The sequence below is a fragment of the Mobula birostris genome, chromosome 17, assembly GCF_030028105.1.
Source record: "Mobula birostris isolate sMobBir1 chromosome 17, sMobBir1.hap1, whole genome shotgun sequence".
NCBI classification, from domain to species: domain Eukaryota; kingdom Metazoa; phylum Chordata; class Chondrichthyes; order Myliobatiformes; family Myliobatidae; genus Mobula; species Mobula birostris.
The window spans coordinates 30,416,679-30,429,941 of NC_092386.1; positions in this window are offsets into that span (position 1 = coordinate 30,416,679).

Genomic DNA, 13,263 nt, shown 5'->3' on the forward strand with positions numbered 1-13,263 from the left:
GCTTGGCCTCCACAGCCATCTGTGGCAATGAATTCCACAGATTCACCATCCTCTGGCTAAAAAGGAATTCCACCTTTTCTCTGTTCTAATTGGACGTACATCTATTCCAATGCTGTGCCCTCAATTCCTAGACTCCCCATTTATAGGAAACATCCTCTCCACATCAACTCAATCTCACCCTTTCAATATTGAATAGGTTTCAATGAAATTTGCCCCCCCCCATTCATTCTTCTAAACTCCAGTGAGAACAGGCCCAGAGCCATCAAACACTGCTCACACTTCAACCTTTTCATTTCCAGAATTATTCTTGTGAACCTCCTCTGGACCCTCTCCAAAGCCAGGAACATCTTTTATGAGATAAGAAGCCCAAAACTGCCCGCACTACTTCAACTGCGGTCTGACCAATGCCTTACCTCAGTATTACATTATTGTTTTTATATTCTGGTCCTCTTGAAATTAATGCTAATATTGCATCTGTCTTTCTTATGACCGGCTCAACCTACAGGTCAATCTCTGGGGGGTCTTGCATGAGAACTCCCAAGGTCCTTTGCACCTCAGTTTTGAATTTTGAATTTTCTCCTCTCTTAGAAAATGCACCTTTATTCCTTCTGCCAAAGTGCATGACCATAACCACCCCCTATACTAAATTCCACTGATTTATGACTACAGAATGCAGAAGGGAATAACAGGAAAGAGTAGAAACTCTTAAGGACCAAAAAATAACTTAATTGTAGGATGAGGCATTGATCTAAGACAGTCAGAATGGATATGTTAAGGAAAAGCCAAATATAGATACTAAAATGTTCATTGAGGTAACAAGGGTGGGGAGTTAATGTGGGTAAATAATGCAGTCTATATGGAGGTGACATGATAGGCTGTTTGAAAGAAAAAGTCTATGGGATTAAAGGGAGAATAGAAAAGTGGATCCAAAATGGTGTCTGCAACAGGAAGCAAAATGCAAAGGGTGGCAGGTGTTCTTGCAACTGGAGAGTTGATACCAGTATGATTCCTCAGTCTCAGCAGTTAGTCCATAGCTATTTGAAGCAAATATTATTGACTTATATTTACGTTTGTAAATCAAGGAAGCATAATAAAGAAGTTCACAGATAATGCAAAAAGTGACTGGTTAGTAATGCACAAAGATGTCAGAATGCAGAATGCTGATTTCAGAATCAGAACCAGGTTTATTATCACTGGCATGTGTCGTGAAATTTGTTAACTTAGCAGCAGCAGTACAGAGCAATACATAATAATATAGAGAAAAAATTAAGAAATCAATTACAGTAAATATATATGTATATTAAATAGATAAATTAAAAGTAGTGCAAAACAGAACTAACACATGTAAAAATTGATGTAGTGTTCATGGGTTAAATGTCTGTTAGGAATCGGTTATCTATAGCTTCTGGTTTGGGAATGTACAGCAAGTTTTCGTAGGCACACACTCATCCACACAGGTTTTAATGACAACAGGTTAGTAACAACTGCATACTCATCCAGATTCGAAGATAAATTCCTGAATACTGTCCAGTCCACTGATGCCAAACTGTCCTTTAAGTGCTCCTGTGCTTCTCTTGTCCATACTTCTTGGTCCTCACTATTGATGCTACAGTTTTCAGTCTCTGCCTCTTCCCTGTTTTCATACACACACCTGTATCTCAGACCAGCAACCATGATTCATATGAAGAGTCCAGCAAGAAGTACGGTGACAATTGGCAATTGTTTCTGTCAGTTTTATGAAGCGATAGATTATTCAATTGCATTAAGACATCTTTACTAACAGTACAGTCCTTAGAAGCAGTTGTGATTCTTAGCTATATCGGACTGAAATGGGAATATTTAATCATATACATCGAGCTGTGCTGCATGAGATCTTGTCTCTAGGTGCCCTGGAAGAAGAGAATATATTTAACTCAGTCCTAGTTGGAATAATGAAAAGGCATGGATATCAAATGGGTCTTCTTATGCAAATATCAATGAAGGATAGAAATGTTTTGATTATTAATTATTCTTTGAAAGTTTACACTAAATATGAGTGAAATAGATGCAAACCTTGTGGATACGTTCAACTATAGAGTTAATTTTGCCCTTTCATGCTCACGCAAAAGTGCACTGCTAAAAACCACAGGCACGCAGCTCCTAATTTATTGTCTACTAAATTTAATAGTTTGGAAATCATTGGCTGTATACTTATGATTTGCTACAATGCACTTACTATGAGCATGAGAACATGAAATTGGCCCTGTGATGAATGAAATATATTTTAATTTTGATATAGAATGCTATTGAGGCAAATTCAAAATATTCTGTATGACCTGACCATGGAAACTCATTTCTTAAGTAGCACACATTTCATGATACAAGTCTTTTTCTGTTATGTAAGTTTTTGACTTTCGTTGTTTAGTTTCTTCTTGAATTGCCTTGTCATTTGAAGTACAGCAACAGTTTAAAATGGAAGCCAACATGTTGGTCCTAATTGGTTGTATAACAATATATCAAGAAGGAGAATCAGATTATGGATAATGAGAAGTTTCTTTAAACAGATGTATCAAAGTTCTGGAGGAAAGCATGATAAAGGATTGTCTTTGAAATAACCAGATATTTATTATGAAAGATAGCTGTCCAGTAGGAGGTCATCAAAGTAATGTATGGATCTATTTCTTTTAGAGCAATGACTCCCGTTAGTGTGATGTATGGACTGATAACTACCCATGTGCATTGATCCATTGTCTATGCATGCACATTGATCTGCTCTCTCTCTCTTGCTGCAAAGTGAATGCATCAGTTAAAGCTATTTCCACATGCATGTCTTTATTTAATTGATATGTAGTTGTACCGTAGGCAGCCGTTGATCCTAGGGCATCATGGGTTCGTGCCTCTGGTGGACTGTGTCCTCTCCAGAGCGCAAGCCTGGGTGTGAAGATTTGAAGAACCGGCTGTTGCCCATGCAGCGGATTCCCTCGCTCCATGTCACTGATGTAGTCCAAGGGAAGGGAAAGCGCCAATACAGCTTGGAACCAGTGTTGTCGCAGAGGTTGCCAGAATGAAGTTGTAAACTACATCAAACTGCCTTAGGGACCCCGGCTCCAGATTTCTTCCTTGGGTTTACTCCCATAGTGAGTACGGCCGCAAGGCAGCGGAGGTTTAAAATCAGAGTTTTCCTTCTTATAGGCAGGCTGCCGTCCAAGGCTGATGAGCCCTACCTGCCCAAAGCAACTGGTTTTGAGGCGCCAGTGGCCCGCCTTATCCCCTTCTCTTGTCAGTAGACATAGTTCCACTGGGCCTAGTAGCTAAGCCACACGAGAAGGCCAAGAATTGGACGTGGTTGTCAGAGGCTGTCAGAGTAGCATGCCATTTGGAGCACTTTATACGTAGTGGGAACTTATTTTATGATAAGGTTAGCTTGATTATGTGTGAAAAACTTTTTTTAAATCAATTAAACCCTAATGCTTCAGTGTAGTTTCTTGTTCCAGGTTCAAACAAAATGCTGTGATATACTGTGGTTGCAATAAATCCAGAAAAATTGGCTATTCCTGTAGCATCTGTGGAAAAGAAAACAAAGCCAACAGTTTAAATTCAATGAGTTTTCATCAGAATTAGAAAATGTTGGAGATAAGTTTAAAGTTGAAGAGGAAATGTGTTGTGGAGAAAAGCAATCAACAAGTGGCCAGGTAGCCTGATGGAGCAGAAAGCAAGAGAGTTCAGTGGAACAAAGGAACAATAGTGCAAAATGAACTGAGCCAAGAATGAGGAAAATGAGTAAAGAAAATTTTTAATCAAGACGATGTATAACAGAAAATAGCAGAGTCAATAGTTAAAATTGTTTTTCCTCTAATGGTCTAATTATTATTTTAATACATTGATTAAAAATGCACACAATATATTAGTGAGTATATCACAGAACACATTGGTAAAGATGTCCATAAATGTCATTCTACTCTGCTGTCACTCTCAAAGTTGCCAGCTTGTGCATCCCATAGAGTGTAGAGACCAAAGCTTCAAGCTACATGAGATAGATATCTGCTTATGAACAAAGTATATGGCCACTCGTATTAACTAAATTAAATACAACCTCATCAATATAAACTTCAGTGAGGACAAAGCCAGAGAAAATGCTGAAGTCAGCATCAGATACACTAGCATCATGTGCTGAGAAATGGCAAATCCAGGATTAATTTGAATTACTAAGCAGAAGTTATGCCATGCAAATTTTTTTTTCAAATTCTGAGGTGAAATTTTTTAACTTTTACAAAAATCTTCCCTGCATTAAGAGAGTACCTCAGAAAGGTTTAGTTTTAATCACAAAGCTATAACATTCAACCACTAAGCAGCTAACAACCCATCTACAAATATCAAATTGATCTGCAAAATATTGATTCAGAGATGCTAACATATTTGTCATTTGTCACTTTGTCATTTTGGCTTTCAATATACCATCTTTCATGAGAAATATTGAAACAGGAACCAGATGACATTTGAAAGTGATGGCATGTGACAATTATTTTATACAAAAACACATTTTGATTCATAAAAACACATTTTATTCAGTAAATTAATTCACTGTCAAATAACCCTTTAAATTTTCATTGCAGCCTGATTTTCCCTACATTGAAGCCCTTGCAGTTGGATGATCTTGTAGTTTTAGATCTATAAATTTTATTGTATATCTGTTGATATGCATTCCAGAGTGTTAGGATGTATATCGTTTTGTCAGAAAATGTAGAGGATGCTTAACCCGAGCGCAGATTAGTGAAGATGATTTAGCGGTGAGGGTTCATTTTAATAATAAACTGCAAACTAACAAGCCACAAAGGGCCGCAAAACAAGAGAAAACAGATTCTTAACATGTCAAGGCAACGAGGTAACTAAATGCTGGCTAGTTTGATGGGTGAACAAGGACTGTGGCTGCGAGCTGGATTCAAATAGGCTGCAGGTGATTGTTGTAAATTAGTGGTAGGTGACTCGTGTTAGCTGGGAAGAGTCTGGTGCGGGGGGCTACCTGCCTGTGCAGGCCTGACAGGAGCCCCCACTCCTACAACTGGCATCCAATGGCCTAGTGCAATCCAGGTGGGTCTAGTGGTCCAGCAGATGGGTCCCCAACTCTGCAGTAAACTGGACGACCAGGCGAAGGGAGGATCGTGAGTGGAATCCAGAAGTAACTCAAAAAGAGAGGAGTTTAGGTGAATCAATAAGAAGGAATTGGATAGACTTGCGGTGCTCGCCAATGCTCATGTTCTCAGCCCATGTGAACATTCTGATCATCTTAGACCCCAAGGGACATCCATCAATGGCCATGATGCAGAAGGTGTGTAAGATAGGCTCGGTAGGGAGTATAGGCTGTATACAGAGTTCAGACCAGAAAGTCGGAAGCCACAGAGCCTTCTGTGTGCGTAAAACCATCCAGACGTAGAGAAGGACAGAGAGAGTGAGTCGGCTATGGTGCTGGAATGAGATGCCTGGGGGAGCTTACCAGATAGAAGTCCCTTGTTTCTACCTGGTGGTGCCTTTTTCCCAGACACAGGGGGCATTTGATGCAAGGGTGGTCAACTGCCCTGCAGTAAGTGCACAAGTTGTTTCTGCACCAATGCTCATGCCCTTGTGGGCTTAAGGGAGCTCTCCTTACATGCATGGGTTCTGGAGGCATTGATGATGAGGGTCCTGGGGACTGAAAAGGCTCCGGAATGGAACTGGGTTCTGGCTGGTGATCTGGCAGGTTGTTCCATAAAACACTTATCAATATAGAGGACCAGAATGATGAGGCTTTCGAGGTCCATGGGCATCTCCCAGGTAGACAACTCGTATTTCAAGTGCTCCAAGAGGCAATGATAGTAACGGGCCAGCCACGCTTCTTCATTGCAGCCACATTCCACCACACGGGACCTGTATTCCACAGCGTAATCCAGCATCATGCGTGAGCGTTGACGCAGGCAAAGTATCCAATCTGGCCTCCCTTCAATTCCTGGACAATCGAAAACCCTCACAATTTTCGTGGTCGAAATCTCAGCAGTGAATTCATCACATTTATTGCAGATGGCGGTTTTATTATTCCAGCGGCCCTGGTCAGAGGTTGCCTAGTCAAGAGAGAAATGGTGAAGGCAGTCTTGGCTGGATCCACTAAATACAGAGATGGCTGCAGCTCCAAATGCAAGACACACTGGGACAGTAAGTTGCAGCATTGGGCTGGGGAGCTGTTGAAACTTTTGGGCATTGGAATGCCAGGCTCTGAGGGAAGTATTCGGATCACTCTCAAAATCTTCTGGGACCCTCACACTGATGTAGAAGAAAGCACATTACCATATTCAGTTTCTTAGGCATTATGTCAATGAAGATTCTCTTGAACTGTTACAGAGGTGCTATAGAAAGTATTCTAATAGGTCACATCTCAGCCTGATAGCCAATTGCTCTGTTTCTGACTAAATAAACCTATAGTATAGTAGACACACTCCTGTCCATAACTCATCACTTCCTTCCATTAAGTCCATCGTCTCACCCCCTTCCACTGCAAACCCTTCGCTGAGAACTGCTGTGTGGTCTCCCTATTACCCCTTCTTGAATCCACAATAAGTTCCTTGGTCTTACTGAGTTTGAGAACAAGGTTGTTGCAAAACCACTCAACCAGATGATCTACCTCACTCCTGGACACCTTTTTTTAATTAAGTGCAATCGTGAACAGTAGCCAGATCAGAAATGCTGATCAAGTCAACTGGTTCCCAAAGAGAACTCTGATAGGCCAATCAGATGGTTCACTGCTGCTCACTGATTAAACATAAAAAAAATCATATGTACAATTAAGAAACATTAAAAAATAGTAAAAATACTGGGGTCTGTTGGAGAGACACATTTATACACATGCTGTCCTCCATAATTCAAACAGATTGAAAGATAAGGTTGCAGGGTGACAAAACGTGGCAGGAGCACTTGGAACTAAAAACTAATCCCTACCAGGAGAAAACAGCACCTGTTCTTTCCACACTGTTCTCCAGCAGTTTAAGGACTAAGTCCAGCCAGAACATAACATACAAGTGTTCTTGAAAGTCAGGTATTAACCCTACCTACCAACAACCAAGCATTGCCATCCTGGTCCCCGTCATGACAGCTTATGAAGAAGCATGTGACTTCCCTCCCAGAGATGATAGGTGTTTGTGCACTCGACTCTTGAAGGCTTGGACCCCAGCGTCGCAGATGTTTCCAACCACAGCATCTGGAAGGCTGTTCCAAATTCTGATAGCACAGTGAAGGAAGCTTCTATCCAATGTGTAGGTTCTCGCATCAGGCATAGAAACAGCATGAGCAGGCATAGATAAACTTGATCATGTGGTGCACCGTCTCTCATAAGATGAAGGCAGCATGGTGCGAAAGTCTGCAGGGCTGTGGCTGGTGTGTATTTTGTATAGCACAGTAGCCACAGCAACCTGTCGTCTGTGGTGTAAGCTACTGATGGCTAGCTTCTCACGAGCTGTGGCTTCATCTACACCTATAATCCTGAGAGCCTTTCTTTGAATGGGATCAAGCTGGCTGAGGACACTCTGTGAGGCATTCATCCATGATAAGCAGGCATACCCCATGATACTTCGTAACTGGGCTTTGTAAACCGTGGCTCTGCCTTCTTTGTCTAGTTTGGATGTTGAGATCTAGCTCTCAACACCATTTAATAATCTGCAAACTACACTTGTGTCATCTGCAAACTTATAAATGGTGTTTGCACTGTGCCTTGCCACATAGTCATGAGCATAGAGAGAGTAGAGAAGCAGGATAAGCATGCATCCTTGAGGTGTGCGTATGTTAATTGTCAGCGAGGAGGAGATGGTATTCTGATTCGCACTGACTGTGGTTTTCTGATGCGGAAGTCTGGGATCAATCACAGAAGGAGGTACAAAAGTCCAGGTTTTGAAGCTTCTTCATTAGTCTGAGAGAATGATCATGTTGAACACTGAGCTATAATTAATAAATGACAACCTGATATGGATATTGCTGTTGTCCAGGTGGTCTAAAGCTGTATGGAGAGCCAGTGAGATTGCATCCGCTGTAGACCTGTAATGGTGGTAGGCAAATTGCGGTGGATCCAGGTCCTTGCTAAGGCAGGAATTAATTCTAGCCATCACCAACTTCTCAAAGCATTTCATGAGGATCAATGGGACTGCTACTTACTGAGGAAAATGTAAAATGAGGAAGGCAAAGACTTTATAAAGCACTGGTGAGGCCTCTCTTGGAGTATTATGAGCGGTTTTGGGCCCCTTATCTTAGAAAGGTTGTGCTGACATTGGAGTGGGTATAAAGGTAGTTCATGAAAATGATTCCAGGATTGAACAGCTTGTCATACAATAACGATTTGATGGCTCTGTATCTGTATTCACTAGAATTCAGGAGAATGAGGGGTGACCTGATTGAAACCTACTGAATGTTGAAAGACCTTGATAGTGGATGTGGAAAGGATGTTTCCTATGGTGGGGGAGTCTGGGAGCTGAAGACACTGCCTCAGAATAGAATGGCATCGTTTTACAACGGAGATGAGGAGGAACTTCTTTAGTGGTGAATCTATGGAATTTGTTGCCACAGGCAGCTGTAGAGGTCAAGTCTTTGCATATATTTAAGGCAGAGGTTGATAGATTAGATTTACTTAACATATTGATAGATTATTGATTTGTCCGGGCATGAGGGGATGCAGGGAGAAGTCAGAAGACTGGAGCTGAGAGGAAAAATGGATGAGCCATGATGGTGGAGAAGACTCGATGGGCCAAATGGCCTAATTCTGCTTCTGTATCTTATGGTCTTCAGGTCTAAGAAGAGCAGGACGTCCTTATCCCAAAATCTGATGACAGTGAAAATTTGAAATCTATTGGCATCTGGTGTCCTATAACAATTGGCCTGATAATTTTGAGACTATTCTCAGAGATTCTGGCCAACTGTTTGACAGATGCAGTTGTCTTTCATTGTACTGGCATGTATGATGCCCTTTTGAAACAGGTGGGAAACTTTGACTGCAGTAGAGAAAGACTGAAGATGACCTTGAACACTCCAGCCAGTTGGTTGGCACAGATTTTCTATACCCTGCCAGGTACAACACTGGGGCCTGACGCCTTCTTGAAAGATGTTCTGATGTCAGTTTCTGAGACAGATTTCACAGGATCATCAGGTGCTGCAGGGATTTGCACGGGTACTGTTTTATCCTTGTACCTTTGCCTCTACATCTCTCGATTATTCTGTTATTTTGATTTTAGTATTTGTTGTTGCTGTCCACTATAATCTTCACACCCTTCTACTGTTTTGTACTCATTAATGTATTTATAATTACCATGTTTATTGCTTATTCTGTAAGCTTCTTGCAAATAAGGAATTTCACTGCACCTGATATATATTTGATAATAAACTAATCTAATTTAACCTAGTCGATCACAAGACTAATATTAAAATAGTGTTACAAAATGGAGGGTGTGTATAATTTCTAGCATTCCAATACTGGAGCATTTCGAATGCTTGAAACCTGCTTTTCCATTTCCGATATAGTCTCATGTGGCCACTTTATTAGGGACACCTGTACACCAGCTCTTTAATGCAACTATCTAACCAGCCAATCATGTAGCAGCAACTCAATGCATAAAAGCATGCAGACATGGTCAAGAGGTTCAGTTGTTATTCAGACCAAATATCAGAATGGAGAAGAATAGTGATCTAAGCGACTTTGCCTGTGGAATGATTGCACTGGACAACAAGTATATTGCTTCCTGAATATTTCTGAGTGTACCCTATGGATTTGGACTACTTACCATGAAAATCACCATGCATTTTCCTTAGCATGCATAATTTTTTTTGAACTCACCTATATTTGTTATTTCAATTCATAATTCAAGTCAATTAAATGTTGCCCACAATGTAAACTGAAAAGTTTTCCATCATATCCACACATTCCTGGGCATGTTTAGGCAGGGTGGATACTGGGCAGGGCAGGTTTTAGAAAGACTATAAAAACATCACGCACACACTGTTCTATGCATTGCGCTTACAGGTATATCAGCTTGCGATCACATTGATGTGCATGCTCTATGTACAAATCATATTGTGTGTACTCATTATAATAAAGTAATTGTATTTTTAGGAGTATTTGTGATAGCAAAATGTCTCGCCAATGTTGCCGTAGTCATGGTCATAGTACAGTACTTTATTGATCCCAAGGGAAATTGGGTTTTGTTACAGTTGCACCAACCAAGAATAGTGTATAACATATAGAACAAGAATAGAGTATAATAGAGAATAGAGTTGCAACAGCCGAGATACTTACTATTATATTTGTGACAATTAAACACTTAAATCTTAAAGATAGAGCATGACTCCTCTTACTAAGAAAGCCTATGAACTCCACTTTGGGTGTAAAATTGGTGACCAAGCCAAAGCCTAGGCTCCTCACATCTGTTGCGCAACATGCACTGTCAATGTTAGAACTTGGCTCAGAGGTACTCAGAAGTCAATGCCGATTGCTTTCCCAAGATACGGCAACAGCAGAAGGATCATGTGACAGACTGCTACTTCTGTCTGATCTGTATGTATGGTTTCTCTGCTAAAAACAAGAAATCCATCGAATACGCCAATCTCCCTTCAGCCATGAAGGCACATACTGTACGTACCTGTGCCACATGAGGACAGTCTTCCAGAAGTGAAGCCATCAGAGGCATGGGTTCTAGAGGAGGCAGATAAAGATGCAGTGATGCATGAGCCAGAAATGGAAAATGACACTGACACTGTTGCAGAATTTGATCACTTTAATTTGAATGAGCCTCATCTGATAACTCAATGTGAATAAAATGACCTGATCAGAGACTTGGGTTTGTCAAAGGAAAGAGCAGAATTATTGGGTTCAAGACTGCAAACAGTAATCAAGCAGGTCATAATGACAGGCAATTTGAAGGACTTCTGGTGCGACCAGAGAAAATCACATAGAAGTCATTTAAGGATGTTGTTGAAAATTTTCTTGGCAACTACAGAGCACCAAACGACTTGCAGCTGGTTGACAACATGCTTCAAGCATATAAAACCATGGAGTGCAACATGTCCCTAAAGATTCATTTTCTGCATGCCCAATTAGACTTCTTCCTTGCAAATCCTGACACTGTCAGTGATGATAGTGGAAGCTTTCACCAGGACATTTCGGTCCTGGAGAAACAGTATCAGGACAACTAAGATCCACCAATGCTGGCCAATTATTGTTGGACACTTAAGGAAGAAGCCTCAGACACTGAGTACAAATGAAAATCATCAACAAATCACTTTTTGCTTTGTTGAACTATTGCATAGTGTCAGCACCATTATGTAATTAAACACCTTAATCTCGATAAAAGTTGATTTCTTGTTCCTCCATATTCCTATGTTATACAATTGATATGAAATTACATTTGTATTCAGCTTCAAGCGAGCTATCATAATCACAGAAAACATCTAAGGAAGCAACAGATTAGAAAAAATTTGCTGTCCAGTGTTGTTGGTGCCTGACTTGGTGGTTTGAATATCTGAGAAGCTGCTAACCTCCAAAGAATAGCGCGAAGTACAAAAAAAACAGTGAGTGGCAGATCTGTCAGCAAAAATGCCTTGTCAATGATAGACGTCTAGAGAAGAATAGCCAGACTAGTTCAAGCTGACAGCAAGGTGCCGGTAACTCAAATAATCACACATTACGATAGTAACTCTGAACGCACAATACGTTGAACCTTGAAGTAGATGGCGACAGCAGCAGAGGGCCATGAACATAGACTCAGTGTCACTTTATTAGATACATTGTAATTCAATGGCAATTCAAAAAGTTTCAAAGTAAATTTATTATCAAAGTATATATGCAGTATACAACCCTGAGATTCCTCTTCCCACAGGAGAAAAAGAAACCATGTAACCTGTTCAAAGAAAACATCAAACACTAAAGGTGAAAAAGAAGGAACAAATTGCACAAATGGCAAAAAAGAGCGGGAAAAAAACACAGAATATAAAACATCAAACCCCTCAGAGTCATAGAAACAGACTAGGAATGTTCAGTTTAGTTCAATTCAGCTTAGCCAGTCTGCTCTGATCAAAATCACAAAATATAGCAATAAAAAAGGAGTAACCAGAAACCAGAAATACATAAAGCATGAACTGCAGAGTCCAGCCACAAACCACGTTGATTAAACCTTGCCCAAGACCCAAGACTCTGACACCATCTTCCAGAAACATTCAGTAAAAGGGAGAGAGAGACCAGTCAAATGCAGACGGCACTGAACACCCGCTCGCCTTCTGTTCTCATCCTCATTGATTTCAATCTTGCTCGACACTTTGATCAGTGAGGTATGGAGTCAATCATGGGCTCACATCCCACCTCCAGGTTTATTGGCCTCCAGGCCACCCACTCCGCTTAAAATCTCACCCTTGGAGACAACAAATCGCCAGACTGCTCAATTGTCTGAAAACACACCACCAAAATGTAAATTGCAGGTTCCAATAGTTGCAGAGTCATATTTGAAAGAAGAACTAAAGGATAGATAGATACTTTACCGATCCCAAAGAATATTACAGTGTCACAGTACCATTACAAGTGCACAGATATACAAATATTGGAAGAGAAGTAAGAAAGAATAAAAAAATAAGTTACTTTAAACAGTTTAACAGGAGGGGGTCATCACTTCTCCATCTATAGGTTGGCTCATTTTAGGGCCTAACAGCCGAGGGTAAGAATGACCTCATATAGCACTCTTTGGAGCAGCACATGCCTTAGTTTATTCCTAAAAATGCCCCTCTGTTCAGCAAGGTGGCATACAGAGAGTGAAAAACATTGTCAATTGCCAGGATTTTGCATATGTCCTTTCTTCTACCACGGCCTCCAGTGTGCCCAGTTTGAATCTAATATATCTTTTACATATATAAGTGATTGTAAGACTTATTGCTCCGGGAGTCGGTACCTAATGCAGCAGGCCAGGCAGCATCTCTAGGAAGAGGTGCAGTCGACGTTTCAGGCCGAGACCCTTCGTCTCGTCCTGACGAAGGGTCTCGGCCTGAAACTTCGACTGTACCTCTTCCTAGAGATTCTGCCTGGCCTGCTGCATTCACCAGCAACTTTTATGTGTGTTGCTTGAATTTCCAGCATCTGCAGAGTTCCTGTTGTTGTCGGTACCTAATGGTTTTTTTTCTTTTTTTTTGTTTTGTAGTTAGTGGGGGGTTTTCAGTTAGTTGGGGTTCTCTTTTTTCCTTCTTTTTCTTACATAATTTTTTTTTTCATTAGCATGTTTTTATTTCTTCAGCTTTATTAAT